The 27,626-nt window shown below is 38.6% G+C and overlaps 1 protein-coding gene and 1 pseudogene across 1 annotated transcript in view; one reads left to right on the forward strand and one right to left on the reverse strand.

Annotated features, from left to right (window-relative positions):
* Positions 1 to 15,995, reverse strand: part of ADIPOR2 (adiponectin receptor 2) — a 94,620-nt gene extending 78,625 nt beyond the window's left edge. The window contains exon 1 of the mRNA XM_032391078.1: positions 15,892 to 15,995. The gene's annotated coding sequence lies outside the window, so the exon portion shown is untranslated. The remainder of the gene's footprint in view (positions 1 to 15,891) is intronic.
* LOC116623697 lies at positions 9,328 to 12,515 on the forward strand (annotated as a pseudogene).
* Positions 15,996 to 27,626: the final 11,631 nt, after the last annotated feature.

Genomic DNA, 27,626 nt, shown 5'->3' on the forward strand with positions numbered 1-27,626 from the left:
AGGACCACTAGTGAGAAGGCCTAGCCAAATACCACACACCCAGTAGTGGTAGTCATACTTGAAAATTCTGAAGTTTCTGATCACAACAAACACTAATAAGAAGCATTAAAAAGCCACTTTAATATTATTTCATCCTCAATTTCTGCATTTCCCCTTGCCATTTTTTATTTGGAAGACGGGGTACCCACAGGACAAGGAAGAATTAGCTAAGTATAAATTTAACTTTTAAAAATAAATGGCTAAAAAAAAATAAAATAAAATAAAAATAAATGGTTGATGGGGTGCCTGGGTGGCTCAGTCGTTAAGCGTCTGCCTTCAGCTCAGGTCATGATCTCAGGGTCCTGGGATGGAGCCCCACATTGGGCTCCCTGCTCAGCGGGAAGCCTGCTTCTCCCTCTCCCCCTCCCCCTGCTTGTGTCTCCTCTCTCACTGTGTCTCTCTCTGCCAAATAAATAAATAAATAAAATATTTTAAAAAATAAAATAAAATAAATGGCTGAGGCCCTAGCTTCTAATCATATGATAAACTGGAAAAGTATGGATATACAATAAACAACCAATATCTAATCTTCTTTCATTAAGCAATACAAATAATCAAACGAAATACAAGATTTCAAAATATATGATGGTTTCAATTCTTTATATTACCAAGTGAAAATCATTCAATACATTCTTAAAACGTGTCCAAGGATGGGGATCTCCTACGAGGGTTTCTTTAAATGTTTAATAATCCTTAAGGTCTAGAAGTCAATTGTATTTACAGTGAACGTCAAAAGACATCATCTATTTTTGTTCTCCACAATGGTGATATCCAACACTTTGCTGCAAATCCTTATTATTAATTCAACTTTGACTAATCCAGGTTAAATAATTCTTATTCAGGGGTACCTGGCTGGCTCACTTGGTTGATCTTGGCGTTATAAGTTCGAGCCCAACACTGGGTGCACAGATTGCTTAAAAATAAAATCTTAAAAAAAAAATAGTAATTCTTATTCATTAAACTTTTCCATAAAGGATCCATTTTCTAATTTATGATCATTTCCTGAAGACTTTACTAGAGTCTACACGATTTTTTCATATCCTATCTAGCATAAGAAGCTCAAAATTAAATATTAATAAAATGTTTACATAATAATTACAATTACCATGTGACATGTAACATATACCTATAACATATTATTATTTAAGCATCAAAGAGCATTCCTATAATAAAGTTTCTGCTAAATTTCTGAATTGTTCTTTGTATAATCTTATTAACAACTATAATGAATCAGTTTTTTGTTTTAAATAACAATTAGCTACATGATTTGTATTCTGTTACCTACTGAAGTTTCTCATTTTACAAAAGAGGAAATCAAGTAAAGATTCTCCCAAGGATTCCGTGACAATTTACAGCTTAAAAAGAATTTTCACATCTCTCATCCTGTAATCTTTTCAAAAACTCTAAGGTAGACGGGACTTAACCAAAGTCATAAAAGTTTAAAGGGCATTTTGGTATATCGAAAAGTACTCTGTATGAGATAAACAAAGGGAGTACAAATACAGGTTCCACTGTCTTATAAATTCCTGAACTGTCATTTAACTTTCCGAGACAATCTCTCATGTTACAAGAGGAAAAATACCACTTACCTCAATACTATAGAGATGACTGGATAAGGTACATAAAGTAACTTAATCTTTAGAATGCACTCAAATAATAACTGCATCCAGGCAAATACAAAAACAAGACTCAAGTCTAGGCCTTACTTATAGATACAACTATTCTTCTGCTTCCCTTCCACCAGAAAATTTCTCAAAGAGGAGTCTATGGTTGCCGTCCTCATTCGCTAACCTCACATTCTCACTCCATCCCTCACCTGATACCTCTCTACAACCTATCTTCTATTCCCACTGAGGCCACACTTAACAAGTTCATCACTGAAATCTTTCTCACCAAATCTAGCAGATACAAGTCAGTGATTGCCAAATATTTATCTCTCACTTAACTCCATAACCTATAATTATTATAACCTATCACCAAGTATAAAATCTCTACACCTCTACACAGATATCTAATTGGCACCTCAAACTTAACCGAACAGAACCCATGATTTCCCACAAAACCTCTTCTCCCTTCCAGACTTACCCATTTCATTAAACTGCACTATCAATCTTCTAATTGCTTAAGTCCTAGGATTTCTCTCACTGGTGATAATTCAGTCAGCAAGTCCTACTAATTCAGTCTTCAAAACAGGGCCCAAATCTACCCATTTCTCTCCTCTATTACTTTCTGGTTCAAGCCAAAAAATAAGCTCTCTCTCACCTGTCCTGAATACAATAGCCTACAAAGGTCTTCTTGGTTTCATCTTTGTTACCCAATTACCCCAACTCCTTATCCTCAGAATCCAGAATCCACTCCCCACACAGCAGTCACAGTGATCTTTATCGAAAGGCACTCCCTTGCTTTGAGCTCTCCAATAACTTTCTTTTATAACTAGGAACCTCTTACTCTGGCTTACAAAACTTAAATGACTTAACCCTTCCTCTGGCCTCATCTTATACCACTCTCCCCCTTGCACACTACATTCCAGCCACACTGACCTGTCTGCTCCTCCTAACACTCCAAAAGCTCAAATAGCTTTATGTCACCTGGTTTCCCAAAGACTGGAATGCTCATCCCTCTGATAATCACCCACTACAGGCTCCCTCTTCACAGGCTGATCTCAACTTCAAGGTTATCTACTCAAAGAATCCTCCTCTGTCCACACAATCTAAAGCACCTCCTAACTCAACTCACTCCTTATCACATGACCTTTTAATTTACAGCACTTGTCTATGATTTTTTTTCTTTGTTTACTACTGGTCTTTTTTCCCACTAGACTGAAAGCTTCTGAAAGAGACATTGCCTTCTTTACTCCTATATTCCCAGCACCTAAAATAGCAACTGGCACACAGTAGCTATATTCAATAAAGTATTAGCCAAATAAATGAATGGGGAATTACCACTCACACTTCGTAAGAAGTTCAGAGGCAGAAAATAATTGCCCTGACCTCCCCAGGCTCCTGACACTGACTCCTTTATTCTTCTCACTTATTAATGTTTTTATTACTGTACCTGTCACAATTTATTGCATTTATCTGTTTACATGCCTGTCTTCCCCTTTTGAACAGTTAAACTTCTTAGGGTCAGGAAGCCTTTAGAATCCATTTTTGGATCACAACACCAAGCATGGTTTGGACGCAAAGTAGGAGCTCAAAAACCTTTGTTGGATGTGGAGGAGGAGAACAGCTAACATGCACTGAGTACTTACTATATGCAAAGAACATTTCCCATGAATTCCCTCTTTAATCTTTACAATAATCCTGGGAGACAGGTAAAATTATTTCCTACATTTTGGAAATGACAAAACATCCAGGGAAGTTATAAATAACTTGCCTGAGCTAACTATATTTATAAGTGGCAAACTAATCTACCTAATCAACCTACTCTGCCTAACACCCAAGTCAATGCTCTTATCCACAACCCTGTTTCTGTGAACTATAAGCTGTACTCAAATAAATGCACACTACTACTTAAATGCCAAATACAGGAGTTTCAACACTGATAACAGATCGTACTTTACAACAATGTTGAAAATATGAAGGAAGGACACAGAGCCTTGCTACATATTGGAGGCAATAAAGCAATTGATTAAAATTGGAATTCTTCCCCAAACACTCAGAACATTTCTGAGTAGAAAAATGTCAATAAAACAAAACTGGTAACTGAAAAAAAAAAAAACTGATAAAATGGGCAAAGTTCCCAACATATGTTACTGATACAGCCCTTAAGAAAATGATACAGTTGATAACTGAGAAGAAGCAACACCTCAATTTTTAAGACAGGCATTCTCAAGCCTTCATGTTCATAACATCTTAACTACTATAAACACAAAAAAAACACGTCAAATCAATTTGGTTTTAAAAAATTATTTTGGATATACAAACACAGGCAACATTTGTATAATTTACACTACCTTTTTTTTTCCCCTAGCACGCAGGCATGGAACCTGTTCTAACTGCCACATCGCACTGACCAACTTTCCTAAGGAAAAAACAGACAAGTATCATCACATGAAGCAGAGTTGTGGGAAAAGCCAGTGGAGCTGACCACACAACTGGTCTCTTGTTATGCCTAATGCAAATCTTCCTATAAAGATTTCCAAAGTGATAAACAGATGCCAAACTGTTATGTGCTGAGCTGCTACGTTAGGCCTTTCCACTAGTTATCAAGTCCACTTTGGCCATTTAAAAATCCTTCAGTAATGTTTGTAAAAATTCACAGAACTGGACATCTAAAAAAGGGTGAATTTTACTGAGTGTAAACTATACTCAATAAATTTGACTTTGTAAAAAGCTGAAATACCATAAACATGACAAAAAAAAATTTTTAGTCCTCAGTAAAAATCATCTGAATTTATTTTATCAAATCCCCGAAATATAAAGTCAAGTTCTAAGAATTTAAAAAAGAGTTGGAGGGAAGACACTGGACTTATATGTATCATATATACTGTATTTTTATAAAAGATTTATTTCTTTGAGGTGGGAGGGGGAAGAGAACACAAGCAGGAGCAGGGGCAGAGAGAAAAGGAGAAGCAGACCCCCCTGCTGAGCAGGGAGCCCAATGTGGGGCTCCATCCCAGGACCCCGAGATCATGATCTGAGCCAAAGGCAGATGCTTAACTGACTGAGCCACCCAGGCACCCTATACTGTATTATAATATGAAGTTAAGCTAGAGAAAAGCTTTTTAAGAAAATCATAAAATACACTTAAAGTACTGTACCGTAAAAAATCCGTCTATAAGTAGACCTGCACAGTTCAAACCCGTGTTGTTCAAGGGTCAACTGTATTCTGAAGTTTCAAGTATCAAGATGTCAAATGAGGGGTACGTGGGTGGCTAGGCTGGTTAAGTATCTGCCTTCCGCTCAGGTCATGATCCCAGGGATCAAGCCCCACGTCGGGCTCCCTGCTCAGGAGGGAGCCTGCTTCTCCCTCTCCTCCCTGCTCATGCTCTCTCAAATAAATAAATAAAATCTTTAAAAAAAAAAAAAAAAATCAATCGAACACCTGCTTCTCTAGTTTCCAAAGTCCAAAGTTCCAAGATGTTAACCAGCAATGCAAAAAACCAGCAGTCTGTTTCCTCACCAAAGTATAGTCTCAAACTACCTGCAACCCAGCTTCTATTACAAAAGTGGTTGAGAGAAATGACATTTGGGTGAGATCTACAAAATGTGCTCTTTATCTACTCCTCTAAGATATATTTCTGAATCAAACAATCACCCAATCACATTACTCTTGCGCAGAAGTCACGAACTTGAACATGTGAAGCAGCCTGAGGAAAGACAAAAAGGCTGTTACTGTGTTGAACCAAAAACTGCTTAAAAGATTAACAATTCAAATTTTAAAACACACACTGTTAAACAGTGCTGTCATAACTGGCTATGTATATAAAAAATTAAATTAGATCCCTGCCTCATCATCATACACAAAAGAAAATTTTTCTTCCAGGCAGAATCAAGACCTAAATGTAAAAAAAAAAAAAAGTTTTTTTTTCTTCTTAAAGATTTTACTTACTTACACAAGAGAGAATCTGAAGCAGACCCTGCACTGAGCAAAGAGCTCAACGTGGGGCTCTATCCCACAACCTCAAGATCATGACCTGAGCCGAAACCAAGAGTCAGATGCTCAACCAAATGAGCCACCCAGGCGCCCCTTCAAAAACTTTTTGAAAAAAATATGGAAGACTCTTAATGACCTTGGGGTATGGAGTAGATTTAAGACACAAAAGACACAAATGAGTAAGGAAAATTGTGATAGATTAAATAATACTTCTATTCAACAAAACCATATAAAAAGTTAACTGATAAACCACATACACTAGAAGAAAATATTTGCAATTCACTTGACATAACGAAATCATGTAATAAACTCCTAAAATCAATTTAAAAAGACAAAGCAAGGGTGCCTAGGTGGCTCAGTTGGTTAGGCATCTGACTGGATTTGGGCTCAGGTCATTATCTCACGGTTATGAGATCGGGCCCATGTGGGGCTCTGCGCTTGGTGTGGAGCCTGCTTGGGATTCTCTCTCTCTCTCCCTTCCCCCGCCCCCAGACTCCCACACCCTCACCCCTGCCCTGCTGGCAGCACAAACATGCACACTCTCTACCTCTCTCTCTCTTAAAAAAAAAAAAAAAAAAAAAAAAGATAAAGCAATAGGCATGGGGGGGCTGTAGCAGATAGTCAATTCAAGAAATGGAAACCTGAACAGTCACTCAACATTTGAAAAAAAATGCTCAATTCTGGGCGCCTGGGTGGCTCAGTTGGTTAAGCGACTGCCTTTAGCTCAGGTCATGATCCCAGGGTTCTGGGATTGAATCCCACATCAGGCTCCCCTTGCTCTGCGGGGAGCCTGCTCCTCCCTCTGCCTCTGCCTGCCACTTCCCTGCTTGTGCACGCGCTCACTCTCTCTCTCTCTCTCTCCGTCAAATAAATAAATAAAATCTTAATAAAAAAGAAAAAATGCTCAATTTCATAATTACTCAAGAAAAATCTTAATTAAAAATTAAGATGATGTGATATCATCTTAAACCCCATCTGATTTGTAAACGTGTAAAAAATCTGACAATGCCATGGATCACAGGATTTGGAAACAGCAGATTCTCATACTCTCGTGCTAAAACAAAGTGACACAATTTTGGAGGGTAATTTGGCACTATCAGACAGTTAAAAGTTCCCATAATATCTATAACCTCCAACCCATTAACTTCACCTCTGGGTAATTTTCACTACAGAATTTCATTTCACACTTGGTAATCATAGGGGGCCTGGCTGACTCAGAACAGCATGTGACTCCAGATTCTTGGAGTCGTGAGTTCAAGCCCCATGTTGGGTACAGAGATTACTTAAAAATAAATAAACTTACAAAAAACAAACTTAGTAGCCACATACGTGGCTATTTCACAAAACATTTTATCCATACTGCCTACAATACAAACTGATACTTTCTATCCTATTTTAATTCCTAAGCTGATTTCACAACCCATTCATTAATGGCTTCCAACATGCAGTTTAAAAAACTTGCCACAGATCTTAAATATGTGCACAAGGATTCCTAATCAGGAATGTTCAATGTAGCATTGTTTTTTAAAAGAGAAAAAATTGGAAACAACCTAAATACCCACCAACATGATGATAAATTAAAAACACCTGTATTCATTTAATAGAATAATGTAACTGTACCCCAGATAAAAGTGATGAGTATGATTAGGTTGAACCATATGAAACTGTCATTTCTGTAGGTCAAAAATGGTAATGTATCAGGAATTTCATATGAATAAAAAATACGTGTTTCAAAAAAAACAAGTTACAGAACAGGTAGAATACTGTTTACATCAAGTTTGAAAATATGCAAAACAATATTATGATTTGCTTATGAATGTATTTCTATTACATAAATCAGGCATTAGCAATGATCAACACCAAATTCACGATAGTCTTTAGTTCTGGAAACAAAGTGAAATGCAATCCAAGAAGGTGCTTCAAGTGTATGTGCAATTTTTTCTTAAAGAAAAAAATGGAAAGTATGAGAAAATGTTAAGATTTGATAAAGCTGTATGGTGGATATGTGAATGTTAATTATATTGGTCTCTGTAGTCTCCTGAATGTTGAAATATTTTAAGGAAAAAAATCTATTACCCAAATAAAACACACATCCCCAGCCTAACCTCAAACCAAACCCCATGCAAAATTTCTTTCACTGGCTTGAAATGTTAATGCTTAGTCCTCTCCCTTTAACTAAGGCCTCTAGCAAAAACAAACAAAACAAAACAAAACAAAAACAGCTTTTATGTACTTCCCAACTTAAACAGTTCTTTAAAATCTGTCAAGAAAAGATTTACCCCTGGAAAATTGGGTCTTGTTCCTCCTCCCAGTTTAGTGCTCTGTATTTTACCATATTTCCATCTTTACCTTTGCTGCCAAGAAAACTCAAATCCAACTTTTATTCTTAGTCATTGAATTATGCTTCTTTCTTTTCCTCCTTTCCTCCTTATATTTTATTACACTTCTGGATGACACAGGATATAAATAAATTCCAAGCAAATAAGAAGTAACCTGCGTGTTCCACCATGCTAAAGAGTTTTCACCACACCACTTTCTTCCATGACCAAAGGAATGAGTGTATAGATACAATTATACATAATATGCTCACTGAACTCAGATTTCAGGGCATACAGGATTAAAGTGAATATGCTGCCAGAGAAAAATAATTAGCTAATATACTAACAAAGAAATGCAAACAAAAGGCCTAGATGGCCAAAATTTAATAAGGTAAATTTGTTTCTTTAAAACCATATGCTTTAAAAAAAATAAAAATAAAAATAAAATAAAATAAAACCATATGCTTTATAGGGGCACCTGGGTGGCTCAGTCGTTAAGCGTCTGCCTTTGGCTCAGGTCATGATCCCAGGGTCCTGGGATCGAGCCCCGCATCAGGCTCCCCGCTCAGCGGGAGGCCTGCTTCTCCCTCTCTCACTCCCCCTGCTTGTGTTCCCTCTCTCGCTGTGTCTCTCTCTGTCAAATAAATAAATAAAATCTTAAAAAAAAAAAAAAAAAAAAGACCATATGCTTTATATGCTTTGTTTTCTAGTACAAGGATACTGCAGAAAATACATAAATCCAATATGAATATGTAATACTGGGGCGTCTGGGTGGCTCAGTCGGTTAAGCATCTGCCTTCGGCTCAGGTCACAATCTCAGGGTTCTAGCCCCGTGTCGGACTCCCTGCTCAGTGGGGAGTCTGTTTCCCCTCTCCCTCTGCCCCGCCATGCTTGCATGCTTGCTCTCTCTGTATCTAAAATAAACAAAATTTTTGGGCGCCTGGGTGGCTCAGTCGGTAAGCGTCTGCCTTCGGCTCAGGTCATGATCCCAGAGTCCTGGGATCGAGCCCCGCATCGGGCTCCCTGCTCTGCTGGAAGCCTGCTTCTCCCTCTCCCACTCCCCCTGCTTGTGTTCCCTCTCTCGCTGTCTCTCTCTCTCTCTGTCAAATAAAATCTTTAAAAAATAATAAAATAAAATAAACAAAATTTTTAAAATAGAAAGATAAAATTTGTTTTAAAAAAAAAAGAATATGGAGCACCTGGGTGGCTCAGATGGTTAAGCGTCTGCCTTCGGCTCAGGTCGTGATCCCAGAGTCCTGGGATTAAGCCCCACATCGGGCTCGTGGCTCAGTGGGAAGCCTGCTTCTCCCTCTCTCTCTGCCTCTTCCCCTGCTCATGCTCTCTCTCTATATATATATCTCTGTGTCTCGAATAAAATCTTTAAAAAAAATTTTAGAAAGAATGTGTAATACTATAAATCAGCTATTAAAAAAATTCTATTTTTCTGCACTTTTCCATTAAAAACTTCAAATGTCCTTTCCGACAGGTATTTTCCCTATGCCTGAAGATATTCTGGCAGTTTCCAGAATTTAGCTTCATTTTTCCTTCTCTCTGGACACTTACGTCTAATTAAGCCAGGCTATAAAATCATTTAGCCAGCATACATCCCCTCTAACACATGGTATACTGCAATACAGAAAAATCAAAACCATGGGTTACATGAAACAAATCCCCTATTTAATCCATTCCTTAACTTCCAAAACTGAATACCAAATGTTACATGTTAAATAGGTTAATTATTCCTAGCAAACAGGTCCTAGGATATTCCTTATTTACCTCATTTTAGAATTAAAGGATGAAACAGACAACATATCCCAAGATGACAATTTTATGCTGCAATTTTTCAAGTTTATATTTCACCAAGACTTTAAAAAGGTTATTTTTAACAAAATTAAAGCACTTCACTCAGCACAAGAGCACAATCCAATTTAGGTTTTAAAAAGACCATTTACTCCTCACTTGCTATATGCCAGGATTGCTGTTGAATATAAAGAAAACTACACTCTCCTTACTCTCAAGAAATATATAGTCTACTGCTCAGACTCTTTTAACAGGGGTGGCAAAATCATACTGCTTTCAAGGGCTGGGTAGGGAATCTAAATAGGTGAACAGATCTTAAAAAAGTACTAGAAGAACAACTACAGAATGTAAGCTCCATCTAAAATAATTCTAAATCAACTTCAAAAGAATGCCATCACAACAAAACACATCTCCCAGTGAGAGAGACATAATACACTGCAAGGAACATTTAACCGATAATCAGATAAACAAAGATTTTTTTAAAAAGTTGGAAATGGCATGGAGAAACTAGACCTCACCCACATTTGTGGTGAGCGTTTACATTGCTGTGACCTTTCTGGATGGCATTCTGGTAACACATATCAAAATGAAACCCATGCTGCATTGTATGTTAACTAACTAAAACTTAAATAAAAATGTAAAAAAAATAAAAATAAAAACCATGTACTTCCTTCAACCCAGTAACCAGACTTAGAAAGTTATCCTACAGAGTCATTAGCATCAACAATTGTACATACAATGTTTATGTACATAATACAATAAATTTAAACAATCTAAATATCCAGTAACAGAAACACTATTAAATTATGACTCACCCATTTAATAAAATACTAAGTAACTACTTAAAAGAACAGAGTAGATGCAGACGTACTGATGTGGGAAGCTATTGTGAATATTAATTTTTAAAGCACACTACTATGAGCCAAGATGGCGCCACCTGCCGAGCTCCAAGGCTATTTCTAGTCACACCCAGAAGCATGATTCCAAGCCACAGCTGAGAAGGGTTGGCTGGTGTCGGGTGTAGGTTTTCTGAGAGCTGCTTATCGCCAGCCAATCTGCACCCATCATGTCCAGCAGAAACAAACACTAGCTGCCCAGCAACCTGCAGCAGTTACAGAATTAATAAAGTGGACCCTCTGCCTATGCTGAGAGTTTCTACAGCATTAGAATATTCACTACAAATCCAAGTGGAGATTTTCAAATTGCAACCAAATAAACCTAGCAAAGAACTGGCAAAGCTGGTGATGTTTACGGCACTGATTGGTCACTGCTACCCAAAACAGCTAGACAACTTTCCTCAAGAGCTGAAAGAGCTGCTCTCCTACAATTACACTGTCTTGAATGTAGATCTTCCAATAACATTTTGCAAAGCTTTGATCTCTGGGAGAAGAATCTCATCAATCCATCAAGTTTGCTATTGCTCTTCTTTGAACGTCTACATTGCCATACAAGCAATACACTCATTTTGTGACTGATTAGAATAAAAGTGCAAAATACAAGAATAAAATTTATTACAGAATTTTATGTGCATGTTAAGAGACAGCAATGCAACTGCAGCCAAGATATCTTTGAAAGTGATGACTGAACTCTTCAGAAGAAACATCTGAAATGATGCCAATGACTGTCAATGTTACTGCAATTCACGCTTCTCTGAGGTCACCAAAGTATTAGTTGCTGCCCTGACCTTCTCCCTAGGAAAAGATGAAGAAGAGAAACAGGACAGCAACTAAGAATGTTAGTGCAGTATGCCACAGGGAAAACAGGCTCCAAACACAATTAAAGTGCTTAAAAACAAAAGAAAAAAAAAAAACAAGGTGTTTAACTTCTCAGTTATCCATCTGATTCATGATTCTCCAAGATTTTGCAGAAAAACTAATACTGCAGCTCAAGAGCTCTAAAGAAATGTGTGAAGTGAATATGATGCTCTAGAAACTTATCTCTAGACTGGTGGGAATTTATGAGCTTTTTCTAACTTCCATCCCTTTGTGCAAAGGTTTCTACAGCAGCACCAAAGAGAATTAGTAAGATCCTTCTGTTTGGTGCACAAACACACAAACATCTCATCACCTGGTATAGTCCCAGAGATCATTCAGTCACTCATGATTGTGGCCACCCATTTCGTTATGGACAAGAACTCTGGGGAAATCATGACAGTAGGAATCAATGAAAAAGATTCTATGAAAGAGGTAACAGTTTAATGACTTAAGAACTTCCTCAAGGCCTGGCCCAGTATAAAAAACACAACGTTAAGAAAGTGACAATGTCTGCCAGAACTCTGACTCAGTTCTTCCGAACACTAAATCCCTCAGATTAAGGAATTCCAGGGTTAAGACTAGATAAAATCAAGAGTACAAAAATATGGAAAATTAGATGCTGAAGTTTACATTCTAGGAATGAAAGTGCTAGAAATTGAGAAAGAGGAAGAGAATGCTAAGAACAAAAAAGATGGGTGGGGAAGTATCTGTCTCAATGAGGAGGATGTTAATGGTAGTAACTAGGTTGATGTGCATCACTCTTCCAATAAAGAACAGCAAGAAAATCTCCAAGAACCTGAACAGCTTTCAAGGAGCCAGAATGTCCAGTCAAAAAATAAGCAGTCCTTCCAAGAAAAGCAACTGGCCCTATAATATAAACTTATGAAAAAGAAAAGAAGATTCAAATAACTTCCTAGCAACTTTTCCATTCCAAAAGACTGTTAAATTTGTGTTATTAATCTGAAAATTAGTGAATTAACAATATTTTTTTTCCATTAAAAAGTCCAGAAACGGGGGCGCCTGGGTGGCTTAGTCCTTAGGCGTCTGCCTTCAGCTCAGGTCATGATCCCAGGGTCCTGGGATCTAGCCCCGCATCAGGCTCCCTGCTCCCTGCTCAGCAGGAAGCCTGCTTCTCCCTCGCTCACTCCCCCCTGCTTGGGTTCCCTCTCTTGCTGTGTCTGTCAAATAAATAAATAAAATCTTTAAAAAAAAAAAAAAAAAGTCCAGAAACACTGTATTTTAAAAACCACCCAAAAAAGCACACCACAGAACAATGATTGGTTGGATCCCTTTTTAAAAAACAACTCTGCGGGGTGCCTGGGTGGCTCAGGTCATGATCCCAGGGTCCTGGGATTGAGTCCTGCATCGGACTCCCCGCTCAGCAGGAAGCCTACTTCTCTCTCCCACTCCCCCTGCTTGTGTTCCCTCTCTCGCTGTGCCTCTCTGTCAAATATTAAAAAAAAAACAAAACTCTGCAACATAAAAAGGAGCCCTATTATAAAATATAGATTTTAATTAATGACTATGTAACAACATTGGTACATCAACTGTAACAAATATACCACATTAATGCATGCTATTAATAACAGAAAATAGAGTAGGTGATATAGCAACTTTCTATACTATCCACACAAATTTCTGTAAACCTAAAACTGCTCTAAAAAATCAAGTCTATTTATTTTTTTAAAACCTGCATGTATAGACAGATTTGTGAATAAACATTTGTATAAGCAGACAAAGAGCTGGAAATCTCTACATCAAACTGCAGTGGATTTCTACAGAGAGTGAAACTGGAAAGAAGGGAATAAGGACGAATTTTTACATCATATACCTCTGGACTGTCTCAACTTTCCTACACTGAGCAGTGCTCTAATGAGAGGCTCTGTGACATACTGGGAGCTGGGTCCTGAAGCCAGACTGCATGGATTCAAACCCCAACTGCACCATTAACGAGTTGATGAACTTGCGCAATTAATTTCTCTGTGCCTGAGTTTCCTCATCTTTAAATATGGATACTTGTATGTGTATCCATAGAGCTGCTGCAGGTATTAAATAACTTAATACATGTAAAGTATTGAAACACTACCTAGCACACAGTAAGTGCTCAATAAATGGTGTTCACCACTACCATCAAGCATCTATTATTCCTGATTTTTTTTTTTTTAATCTTAACTGGTAAAGACAAATCAGGAAAACTTGGCTCATCAAGCTCCTTTCTAGTAGCCAAATAACAATAATCTGAGGTTTTTTTAAAGCAGATTACAAACAGGCGTGCCCAGCTGGCTCAGTCCTTGCAACTCGTGATCTCAGGGTCATGAGTTTGAGACCCACATTCAGTGTAGAAATTACCTTAAAAAAAATAAAATTAAAAAAAAAAGATTACAAACCACCACTTAACAGTATGAGCCCATTTATACAAAAGCAATCGCTAACAGATTCTGTAATAATCACACAAAAAAAACCCTCGGAGTGGTGTGATTGTGGACAATTTTAACTTTCTTCTTTAGACTTTTCTGACTCATTTTAACTTTCTACATTACATATGCATGATTGTTAATAAAATAAAGTAGGAGTCAGCAAGCTTTTTCTATTACGGGCCAGACAGTAAATATTTTAGGCTTTGTAGGCCATATGAGTCTCTGGCCCCACTACTCAATTCTACTTTGCACTGCAAAAGCAACCACAAACAACATCAAAATGAATACAAATGGCTACATCTCAATAAAAACTTAACTTACAAAAGCACACAGCTAGCAAAACTTGCCCCACAAGCTATAAAGTTTGCGGCCCCTGAGATAAAGAATAAACTATTTTCATTTTGGAACACAAGATGTGATTTATACTAAAGACAGTGCATCGGCTAAATTGATACTACTGGTGGAAAAAGATTCATCCGTTTATTTATTTGTACTAGTCTAGGGATAGAAAAACACAAACTCTTTTAGGCTGTGGTAATCTACTCATCCGTAGTGTTCGGATAAGAGAAAATTTGCTACTAAGTAGCCTGTAAAGTATAGATATGAACATATACTGGTGGATATGCAGTTACAAATAGAAGCTAAAAGAAATGCCTTTCATATTTATACCAATCTGAATTTTTTTCAAAGTTCATAATAATTCACCACCAAGCAGCTGCCACCACGAGTGGAAGTCCCAACTAGTGATGAAATTATTTTAGTTACGAATAGTCAGCAAATGAAAATCTTCATTTCTATGAAATGAAAAAACTAGGAATGAAAAAATCTATCAAATTCTAACAGACTGAGAGTGAGAGGGTGGTAAAAGGAAACAATGGGTGGCCTTTGTTAAGAGAACACTTCAAACTTCAGAAATGACAGTTTAAGATCTCCCCTCCAAAATTAAAGCTTGGGTTGAAGGAAATTGTTTTTAACACTTCACTGAGAAGTTTTGTGATCAAACGATTTTAAATGTTATAACAGGTTTCTTCAAGTTTTAAACGGTTTCTTGGGGGGGGGGGACTGTTTTTGGAAGAGATCTAATGGGATTAACAGAAGGCTAAGAAATCCAGAATCTAAAAATAAAATATTAAAAGGCCATCCTACTAAAAAAAAAAAAAAAAAGCCAAGAACCTGCACTGAAGTCACCATAGCTAGTAAAATTCTGGTCGGACATCTGAATCTTTCTACCAAAAGTCACAGTTGGGCCGTCTCATGAAGTTGTCAAATTCCAGAGGCAAACGTATTTATATTTACTGTCAAAAGCCAGAGGGAGAAAAGAAGTTACCTATTAGTTTCCAATCCGACCTCTCTCATAGACCCCTAGAATTGACTTAAACCCTGTTACCATCAGTTTTAAAAGAAGCAAACAGTGACAGACTTGGGAAACAAGGGCCCAAGGTTCTATCGCAAGTAGGTTGCCTGGAGCGCCACCGAAGAAAAGGTAAGGAAGGAAAATCTTCCTACCCCAGGGACTATAAAAGTAGTACCAAGCAGAACCCATTCGAAGCCTGCCACCAAAGAAATTCCTAGAACTAATAAAAGAGACGGAAATGAAAAAAGGGAGGGCAAAGTCTCTCGGTGAGCAATAAGGAAGGGCAACTGCACGCGAAGGAAGAAGAGCTGAAAGAGGGCTCCGGACCCCGTGCCGGGAGGGGCGAGGCGGGTGGGGGGCGCCAGGCGCTACAGACAGCGGTTGAAAGGAGAGCGGATCCAGGCCCCTCACGGTCGGCCCCTGGGGCCACTGCACTGCGCGCTGTGCCCCGCGGCGAGTCAGGTAAGGAGGCCAAGTTGAAGGCTGGGACGAGCGCGCGCTCCCCGGCCCGTGCCGGGGACACTCTCCGCCTCAGACCCCTCACCTCCTCCTCGACCCCGGGCTCTCTCCCTTCGCCCGCGAAACGGCGCTAACACTCCAGAGACCCTCACCCAGAGCTTGTCGCCGCCTCGCCGCAAGTCTCGGACTCCTCAGGAACCACGGCGGGGGGGGGGGGGGGGAAGGGGGGGCGGAGGAGGGAGGGGACCCGGAGGAGCTGCGCCGCTGCCGCCGCCGCGATACCGCGTCTGAGATCCTGCTCGAGCCGCCGCGACAGCCGCCGCCACCTCTTCCCGCCCCCACGACTGCACGTCGCCGTGACGCGCATCGCACGAGGCGGTTCGAACCAATAAGACCACAGTTCGTGCGCAGGCGCACTGGCCCAAACCGGAAACTGCTCTTCTGACTGCTCTAGAACATGGATGCATCCTGGGAGTTGTGGTTCCGGCTAGGAACTCAACGAAAACAGTACTGAGCATCAAGGGACCGAAAGAGTGCTCCATGGGCGCGCACACAAATCCCCTTCGTTTATTTTTTCTCCCACCAAGAGCGGAAGCAGTTTAGATCAGAAGAGTCAGGGGCCCGCCCCAGCTTGGGGACGCTTTTTCCGGTCTCTATGGATACGGGCTACACACCTTGGGCGGAAGCCAAAATTTAGGGATTTAGGCTGGATCGTGTTTCTGCCAACCGCCAATATATTGTTAGGCGTCGTCTGTGAAAGCTTCCGAAATAAATCCGAAAGCATTAGCCAAGTCTTGTGCAAAACAGTAGCGTTTGCCTTTTATTGCCTTGTTAAGGTATTATGATTTATACCCTACTCCTCAAAAACAAATGTGAACCCACTCACTCTTAGAATATAATTCAGAATGATTTGTAAAATGTTTTTAATGTAATAGCAGGTCAGAAACTAATTCAGCATTAAATACTGTGTCCATTTCCCAGAGTGAGTGATTTTCTACCTTTGAGGTTTCAACGGAGCTCTAACTTCTTAGAAATCAAAGAATGGTTTGGTTACATACTATTTCTATAAGAAAAGGAAGTACAAGCCCTCAAACCCCATCCAAAAGTTCGGTTTTTCACTAACCAAAGGATTTACAAAGAGGAAATTTTCGCTTTTCCAAAATGGTAATTGTTCTTTGCCTTTCGCCTGAGCTTGAGAAAGGCTTCATAAGAACGCGCTGTATTTTCGGATAGCCGGGTGAAACCTGGGTAAAAATTGGTTGGCGTATAAAAATGTTTTCCTCACGTTCAGCTCTAAGATGAATTTATCACCCTCTGAACAGGTTATTGCCTTAATTGTAAAAACTCTTGTTAATGATTAGAGAAAATCCATAAGCTTTCAAGAACGCTTATGTGCATACCTTGTTTGTCCTTCCCTTGATCCACAACAAGAGAAAACAAAGAATTCTGGAAAAAGCTGCACAGATCTCATATCAAAAGGCCTAGAGTCTAATGTATGAGGGAAACACCCCTCCCCCCAAAAATAGAGAACTCTTCAACCCTGGAAATGTAAATCCTAGAATTGATTAAAGTTACTAAATTCACAAAAAGCATGAATAAGATGATCTTAATACTAGTATTTTAGGCCACCCAGTTAAGCTTGCAAGAGATAAAATTAATACAAATTAAATTATAGAAATTAAATGTAAAGGACGAAATTCCCTTCAAGGAGTAATTTACATTGAAAATATAAATTACCTTTTTTTAAGTTTGCAGTAATTTGTAAAGATATAGCAATAATGACTTCTATTTTTCCAGACGTAAAGACATAAAGCTTTTGAGATTGAAATCAAGGAAGACATTCATACACTTCCACAGCACATCAGAAACAAAACACAGGCACCTTTGGATAGCAAATTTGACCCAGTATACCAACTCACATAGCGAAAAGATGAGAAGAACAAGAGCCTCAGGCTTAATAAAAGGTCTGCTAAAGGTGACAGAGCTATATAAGAAAGATTAATTAAAAAAGAGATTGTTTGAAGATCTCAAATCTTTTCTCAAATCATCCTTGTCTCTTAATGATTTGCTTTGACAAAGTGCTTTACTCTAAGAAACTTCCTCTGGAACAGTACTTTATGTGCTAAAACATGTGAGAAAGATTGTTCTCATTTTCCCACCAAGATTTTACCTCTCATTCTCTGTCACCTTGATCCCATTCCCAGATCACTATTGCCAATTCCTGATGCTTTCAATGATAAAATAAACCACATTATTTCCTCAAAATGCTCACACCTTCTCAGCTGTTGAGGATATTGCCACCATACTTCCCATACATGTCCGATGTCTATGCTGGCTTCACCCACGTCCCTTACCCAAATGTCACCATTAAATGTTCCAAAGCAAATTTCTCAGGCCTCTGTCCCAGGCTGTACTTCAGTTAGTAATCCTTATATATATTATCCTATGACTAGCTGTCCAAAAACCCAGGAGAATTCTGTAAAATTCTGTATCCTCCAGTGTCAGCTGTGGATCTTTAGAATCTCTGCTCTCTCCATTCTTATCGTGTCACACTTCCCCACAGGAGAGTGTAGTTCTTCATCTTCTGCAGCACCAAGACAAGAGTCCCTTCTACCCCTACACCCCATACTAGTCACCAGTGACACAACAGTGCCCTGTGGCACAGCTAGTCTGATGTAGTCATCTCTACAATTATCAGATGCTGTTGACAAGGAGAACGCATCACTGGGTGAGTAACATTCATAATATAGTTGCGGCCATCCTGGAATGAGGCTTCGGTGACATTACAGTATGTTGCTGAAATGGTAATATTGGACTTGCTCTAGGAACAGACTTAGCTTCCATTGTGATATGCGAGTCAATAGCCAATGGGAGTTGAAGATGTATCTAAAACAACAAACAAATGAAGGTGCAGCTTTCAAATTCTAAAGGGTAAAAAAAAAAAAAAAGCACTCGACTCCATTGTGAACTTAAACTTGAGTCCACAACTGGTTTTTGTTACTTCTATAAAGAGAAGAGGAATTATTCCATTCATTATTTTTCTAATCAGAACAATTGCTATTTTCAAGAAGAAAAAAAAAGCCAAATTATCTGCTAGAGAAAACCAAATTAGTAGTCTTCTTTGAGAGAATTGTTTCTATGACTTTCCCCCAAAAGATTACAAAGGGAAATCAGCTTCATTACTACAAAATACTTAAAGGCCTCTAAACTCTTCTTTTCTCTGCCAATATCTATAAGCTTTTGAGGGGCGCCTGGGTGGCTCAGTTGTTAAGCATCAGCCTTCAGATTATAAAGGTCATGATCCCAGGGTCCTGGGATCGAGCTCCGCATCGAGCCCCACATCGCGCTCCCTGATCGGCAGGGAGCCTGCTTCTCCCTCTCCCTCTACTGTTCGCCCTACTTGTGCTGCTCTCTCATTGTGAAATAAATAAATAAAATCTTAAAAAAAAAACTTTTGAAATATAAACATTAGAACTGAAGGAAAAATCTGCACAATATAGAAGTCGGACCATAAAAAAAGATAAAGCAAAAGAAAAAGCAAGGAATGAATGTCAAATCAGTCCCTGTGACTATCTCATATATATGTTGTAGGAGAGGAGAAACTCTTATCCTCTTATGTTCCATGGCTGGCCTGTGAATTAAACTGACAGAAGACAGATTAAGAGGAGAAAAGCATGCAAATGTATTTAGTATTTTTATGTGTATCCTCAGAAAGAAAATGAAGACCTGAGGAAGACTTTGTTTTTTGAAGATTTTATTTATTTATTTGTCAGAGAGAGAGAGAGAGCATGCAAGCAGGGGGAGCAGCACGCGAGAGGGAGAAGCAGACTCCCCGCTGACCAAGGAGCCCTACATGGACTCAGTCACAGGACCCCAGGATCATGACCTGAGCTGAAGGCAGATGCTCAACCGACTGAGCCACCCAGGGGTCCCTGAGGAAGACTTTAGACACAAAAGCTTATAGACTTTTTATACAAAAAATGAAAAACTGTAGGTATGTGACAAGACAAAGGGACTTCTGCTAAGAACAGTAAACTGTGGGGCAATGACTAGGAACTATACTGGGGAAACTAAGAGTTACTTTAGTAGGTTTGTTTATACATGTCTATTTTAGCATTGAATCCCAATCTCTGATGATATGAATGTTCCTCTCAAGGGATGGATGTCAACTAAACTTATTGTGGTGATCATTTCACAATGTATACATATATCCCATCATTATGTTGTACACCTTTAACTCATACAATATTAAATGTCAGTTATATCACAATAAAACTGGGAGGGGGAAAAAAATGTTCTCTTCCTGGCACAGAAAGGGTACCTTTCTCATGGGAAATTTTATGACCTGTTTTTAGATAGAAAGGGGAAGGGTAGAGAGCCCTTCATGCATCTGCTGTTTCTCAAGTGCTCTCAGTTCAAAATAATCAATATGCGAAAGTGTCATATTTTGGGATGGCACGTTCTGAACCCCTTCAATGTAAAACAGTCAAATGCAGCCAGCTAACTGGATTTTGAAGCATAGGGATTCAAAGGTATTAGTTGCTTTAAAAATAATCTAGTAATCTATACAGCACAGTGAAAAACATAAATATCTGTATTCTGGCTTAATTGCAATTACAATGATATCAAATACATATTGATAGATATCACATTAGTCTTAGATTTGAAAGTTTTCGAGGAGGCCATTTTAAACACTTAGAGAGGGGGGCCTGGGTGGTTCAGTCGTTAAGCGTCTGCCTTCGGCTCAGGTCCTGATCCTGTGGTCCTGGGATCGAGCCCCGCATCGAGCCCCACATTGAGCCTCACATCAGGCTCCCTGCTCAGTGGGAAGCCTGCTTCTCCCTCTCCCACTCCCCCTGCTTGTGTTCCCTCTCTTGCTGTGTCTCTCTGTCAAATAAATAAATAAAATCTTAAAAAAAACCACACACACACACTTAGAGAAACATCATGACACACTAAATTTCCATTTGGGCCACATTTTAGTAATGTTTAAAACTGAGGATGGGGTACCTGGGTGGCTCAGTCGGTTAAGCGTCTGCCTTCGGCGTGGGTCATGATCTCAGGGTCCTGGGATCGAGTCCCACGTCTGGCTCCCTCCTCAACAAGGAGCCTGTTTCTCCCTCTCCTCCATGCTCATGCTCTCTCTTGCTATCTCTGTCTCTCTCTCTCTCAAATAAATGGATGGAATCTTTGAAAAATAAATAAAACTGAGGATAAAGAACAGTATAAACATTCTCATAATTACATAAATTATAATACCAGTTCCACAAACACAGGTTAAGTAACATAGCCCTGGGGAATGAGCAGAAGATGAACATCACTCCTGGCCATGCTGCTAACGGACTCACTGTACAACTGTGACCGATGCACCGTTCCTGTAAAGCTTTGGTATCTTCATCAATGAAATGAAGATGTCTATTAATACATTTTTTTGAAAGGACAGAGAAAAGAAACACATAGCGTTATGAATGTACTTGAAGTGGGGAGGGGTGGAAAATAGGTCTGGGAACTAAGAATTCACCTTCATTGGTAATAGTTCATTTCCACTATATGAAAACAGATAAAGCAAATGACAAATGTTTGACATTTATTAATCCTGGGTGATGCGTACATGGATGTGTGTTAGAGTCTTCTCCAAACATTTTTTTTTAAACATACTTTTGAGTTGAGGCGTTTTATTTTATTTTATTTTATTTTATTTTATTTTATCCTTTTAGACAGGGGGTGGGGTAGCGAAGGGCAGAGGGAAAGAAAGAATCTTAAGAATCTTAAGCAGGCTCCATGCCCAGGGCAGAGCCTGATGCAGGGCTCAATCTCACGACTCTGACCTGAGTCAAAATCAAGAATTAGACACTAAACCGACTGAGCCACCTAGGGGCCCATTCTCTAAACATTTTTTTTTTTGTAGTTTGTAAAAATCAACTTCATTGAAGTACACGATTTTTTGTGCACAGTTCAAATAACAGGTTTTTCTCAGCTATTTTCACAGTTCAAATAACAAGCAAATAAAATTGTAAGACATTTAAAGTTTACAATATGGGGGCGCCTGGGTGGCTCAGTCGTTAAGTGTCTGCCTTCGGCTCAGGTCATGATCCCAGGGTCCTGGGATCAAGCCCCGCATCGGGCTCCCTGCTCGGCGGGAGGCCTGCTTCTCCCTCTTCCACTCCCCCTGCTTGTATTCCCTCTCTCGCTGTGTCTCTCTCTGTCAAATAAATAAATAAAATCTTTAAAAAAAATAAAAAAATAAAAAATAAATAAAGTTTACAACATGATGATTTGATATACATGTACATTGTGAAAGGATTGCCCCCACCAGCAAGTTAATTAACACATACGTCACCTCACATATTTACTTTTGTGTGTGTTGGTGAAAACATTTAAGTTCTACTCTCTTAGCAAGTTTCAATGATAAAATACAGTGTTATCAAACATGGTCACCATTTTATAACTTAGATCCTCAGAGCTTACTCATCATATAACTGAAAGTTTGTACCCTTTTACCAACCTCTCCCTCTTTCCCCTACCCTGCAGTCCTTGGCAACCTCTTTTCCACTCTATGATTCTACAAGTTCAACTTTTTTTTTTTTTAGATTGCACATGTAAGTGATACCATGCAGTAGTATTTGTATTTCTCTGTCTAGCTTATTTCATTTAGCATAATGAACGCCAGCTTCGTTCATGTTGTAGCAAATGAAAAGATCTTCTTTTTCATTTTTTAAAATATTTTTATTTATTTATTTGTCAGAGAGAGAGAGAGTACAAGCACGGGGAGTGGCAGGCAGAGGGAGAAGGAGGCTCCTCACTGAGCAGGGAGCCTGATGTGGAACTCGATCCCAGGACCCCAGGATCATGACCTGAGCTGAAGTCAGGCGCTTAACACACTGAGCCACCCAGGAATCCCAAGATTTTCTTCTTTTTAAGGATGATAATATTCCATTACATATATATGGCACATTTCCTTGATCCATTCAGGCATTGATGGACACTTAAGCTGTTTCTACACCTTGGCTGTTGTGAATAATTCTTCAATGAACACAGGAGTGTAAATATCTCTTCAAGACAATGGTTGTGTTTCCTTTGGATACATATCCAGAAGTGGGATAGCTGGATCATATGGTAGTTCTACTTTTTTTTTTTTTTTAAAGTGAACTTTACACCCAGTGTGGGGCTCAAACTCATGACCCTAAGATTAAGAGATACATGCTCTACCAACTAGGCCAGCCAGGTGCCCCAGTAGTTCTACTTTTAATTTCTTGATGAACGTCTATCCTGATTTATATTGCTACCAGCAGCATATAAGGGTTCCCTTTTTTCCACCTTCTCTCTCTTTTTTTTTCAGCGTGGAGCCCAATGCCTAGTGTGGAACCCAAACCAGGGCTTGAACTCACGACCCTGAGATCAAGACCCAAGGTGAGATCAAATTGGACACTTAACCAATTGCCTCCTTTTCTCCACATTCTTTTTTTTTTTTTTAAGACTTTATTTATTTATTTGACAGAGAGAGCAAGAAAGCACAAGCAGGGAGAACAGTAGAGGGAGAGGGAGAAGTAGGCTCCCCGCCAAGCAGGGAGCCTGATGTGGAGCTCGATCCCGGGACCCTGGCATCATGACCTGAGCCGAAGGCAGACACTTAACCATCTGAGCCACATGGGTACCCATTTTCTCCACATTCTTGATAGGATTTGTTAGCTCCTGTATTTTTTATAATAACCATCCTAACAGGTGTGAGGTTATATAAGTTTTTATTTACATTTCCCTGAAGATTAGTGATGTTGAGATTTTTATGTATTTGTTGGATATTTGTATGTTTTCTTTGGAAAAATGTATATTCGGGTCCTTTGGCCATTTTGAAATTGGGTTACTTTTTTTTAGGAGTTCCTTCTATATTTTGGATATTAACCACTTATCAGATATGTGGTTTCCAATATTTTATGCCATTTCATAGGTTTCCTTTTCATTTTGTTGTTGATGGTTTCATTTGCTGAGCGGAGCTTTTTAATTTGAGGTAGTGGACTTGCTTATTTTTGCTTTTGTTGCCTTTGCTTTTGGTGTCAAATCCAAACATTCATTGCCAAGACCAATGTCAAGGAGCTTATTCTCTATGTTTTCTTCCTAGGAATTCTATGATTTCAGGTCTTATGGTCAAGTCTTTAATACATTTGGAGTTGATTTTTGTATATCATATGAGATAATGGTCCAATTTCATTCCTTTGCATATTGATATCTAATTTTTCCAACACCATTTATTAAAGAGACTATCCTTTTCTCGTTGTATATCCTTGGCTTCTTTGTCAAAAATTAATTTACCATATGCATGGGGGTTTTTCTCTGCCCTCTATTCTACTCTTTTGATTATTGTGTCTCTTTTTATGCCAAAACTATACAATACTATATAGCTTTATAATATAGTTTGAAATCAGGAAGCATGATCCCTCCAGCTTTGTTTTTCTTCCTCAAGATTGTTTGGCTATTCAGTGTCTTTTGTGATTCCTTATAAACTTTAAGATTGTTTTTCTAATCCTGTGGAAAATGTCATTGAAAATTTGATAGAGGGGTGCCTGGGTGGCTCAGTCGATTAAGCGTCTGCCTTCAGCTCAGTTCATGATCCCAGGGTCCTGGGTTCGAGCCCCCTGTCGGGCTCCTTGCTCATTGGGGAGCCTGTTTCTCCCTCTCCCTCTGCCTCTCCCTCTGCCTCTCCTTCTCTCTTAAATAAATAAATAAAATCTTAAAAAAATTTTGATAGAGATTACATTTAATCTGCAGATCACTTTGGATAGTATGCACATTTTAACAATATTAATTCTTCCAATCCATAAGCATGAAATATCTTTCCATTTATTTGTGTCTTCTTCAATTTTTTTCATCAATACCTTATAGTTTTCAACATACAGAACTTTTACCTCCTTGGTTAAATTTATTCCTAAGTGGGGATGCCTGGGTGGCTCAGTCCGTTAAGCATCTGCCTTTGGCTCCGGTCATGATCCTGGGGTCCTAGGATCGAGTCTCATGTCAGCTCCTTGCTCCGTGGGGAGCCTGCTTCTTCCTCTCCCTCTGCCTGCCATTCCCCCTGCTTGTGTTGTCTCTCTCCTCTCTCTCCTTCTCTTTCTGACAAATAAATAAATAAAATCTTTTAAAAAAAATTTATTCCTAAGTGTTTTATTATTTTTGATGCTATAGTAAATGAGATTTTTTTTATTTATCTCCCAGATAGTTTATCATTAATGTATAAAAATGCAATTGATTTTTGTATACTGATTTTTTATCCTGTAAATTTGCTGAATTCATTAATTAGTTCTAGCAGATTTTGTCTGATCTTAGAGGAAAAGCTTTCAGCTTTTTTACCATTGAGTGTGATGTTAGCTGTGGGCTTGATACAACAGCCTTTATTATGATGAAGTACATACCTTTTATACCAAGTTTATTGAGAGTTTTGTCAAACGTTTTTCCTGCATCTATTGAGACGATCATATGATTTTTATCGTTCACTTTATTAATGTAGTATATCACATTGATTGATTTATGGATGTTGAACCATTCTTGTATCTCTAGAATAAATCCCACTTGATCATGGAATTTGATCCTTTCAATGTACTGTCAAATTTGGTTTGCTAGTATTTGTTCAGGATTTTTGCATCTATGTTCTTTAGTGATGTTGGCCTCTAATTTTCTTTTCTTTCTTTTTTTTTTAAGATTTTATTTATTTATTTGACAGAGAAAGAGAGAGAGAACAAGTATGCAGAGTGACAGGCAGAGGGAGGAGAACCAGGCTTCCCACCGAGCAGGGAGCCCAATGCAGGGCTCAGTCTCAGGACCCCGGGATCATGACCTGAGCCTAAGGCAGATGCTTAACCGACTGAGCCACCCAGGTGCCCCATGCCTCTAATTTTCTTTTCATGCAGTGCCCTTGTCTGGTTTTGGTATCAAAGTAATGCTGGCTGCATCAAATGAGGGAAGTGTTTCCTCCCGTATTTTTTGGAAGACTTTGAGAAGGATTGGTATTATTCTTCTTTAAATGTTTGGTAGAATGCACCAGTAAAGCCATCTCACCCTGGACTTTTGTTTATTGGGAGGTATTTGATTACAGATTCGATCTCCTTACTAATAATTGATCTCTTCAGATTTTCTATTTCTTTATGATTCAGTCTTGGTAGGTTGTATATTTCTAGGAATTTATCCATTTCTTCTGGTTGTCTAATTTGTTGACATATAATTGTTCATACCAGTCTTTTATGATCCTTCATATTTGTTTGGTATCAGTTGTAACTTCTCCACTTTTATTTGTAATTTTATTTGTTTGCATTCTCTTTCTGTTTTTTTGGTAAATCTAGCTAAAAGTTTGTGTATCTTGTTTATCTTTTCCAAAAAAAAAAAAAAAACAGCTCTCAGTTTCATTTACCTTTTCTATTGTCTTTTTAGTCTCTATTTATTTTCACTGTGATCTTTATTGTTTTCTTCCTTCTACTAGCTTTGATCTTCATTTGTGCTTCCTTTTCTAGTGCCTTAAAGTGTAAAGTTAGATTGTTTAATTGAGATCTTTCTTTTTCTTAATGTAGGCATTTATCACTATGAACTTCCTTCTTAGAACTGCTTTTGCTGCATCCCATAAGTTTTAGTAAGTTTATTTCCATTTTCATTTGTCTCAAGATATTTTTTTATTTCTCTTTCGATTTATTTGACCCATGGATTATTCAGTAGCATATAGTTTAATCTCCACATATTAGGTTAATTATTCAGTTTTCTCCTTGTAATTGATTTGCAGTTTTATACCATTATTATCAGAAAAGATGTTTGACATCATTTAAATCTTCTTGAAGTTATTAAGACTTTTTTTGTGGGGGCACCTGGGTGGCTCAGTCGTTAGGCGTCTGCCTTTGGTTCAGGTCATGATCCCAGGGTCCTGGAATCGAGCCCCACATCGGGCTCCCTGCTCCGCGGGGAGCCTGCTTCTCCCTCTCCCACTCCCCCTGCTTGTATTGCCTCTCTTGCTGTCTCTCTCTGTCAAACAAGTAAATAAAATCTTTAAAAAAATAAAAAAATAAATACTTGTTTTGTGGCCTAAAACAAAATCTATCCTGGAGAATGTTCCATATGTGCTGGAGAAGACTGTATATTCCACTGCTATTCAATGGAATGTTCTGTAAAATGCCTGTTAGAGCCATCTAATCAAATATGTAGTTTAAATCCAATGTTTCCATATTGATTTTCTGTCTGGATGCTCTATCCATTGTTAAAAATGGGGTTTTGAAGTTCCCTACTATTATTATATTGCTGTCCATTTTTCCCTATCAATCTGTTAACATTTGCTTTATATATTTAAGTTCTCCTATGTTGGGAGCATAAATATTTACTTATGTTATATCATCTTGATGAATTGACCCCTTTATATAATGGCTTTTGTCTCTTGTTACTGTCTTTGACTTACAGTCTGTTTTCTGTTGTAAGTATAGTTAACTCTGCTTTCTTTAGGTTTTCATTTGCATGGACTATCTTTTTCCATCTCTTCACTTTCAGGCTGTGTGTCTTTAAAGCTGAAATGAGGGGCACCTGGGTGGCTAAGTTGGTTGAGCATCCAACTCTTGATTTCTGCTCAGGTCATGATCTCAAGGTCCTGAGATCGAGCCCTGAGTTGGGCTCTGCACTCAGCAGGGAGTCTGCTTGAGATTCTCTCTCCCTCCCTCTTGCTCTGCCCCTCCTCCTGCTCATGTTCTCTCTCTTTTAAATAAATAAATAAATAAATAAATAAATAAATAAAATCTTTTTTTTTTTAAGTTGAAATGAGTCTCTTGTAGGCAGTACATAGCAGGTCTTGTTTTTATCCATTCAGCCATTCTGTCTTTTGATTGGAGAATCTAATCCATTTACATTTAAAGTAATTATTGAAAGATAT

The sequence above is a fragment of the Phoca vitulina genome, unplaced genomic scaffold (genome assembly GCF_004348235.1).
Source record: "Phoca vitulina isolate PV1807 unplaced genomic scaffold, GSC_HSeal_1.0 scaffold59, whole genome shotgun sequence".
NCBI lineage: Eukaryota > Metazoa > Chordata > Mammalia > Carnivora > Phocidae > Phoca > Phoca vitulina.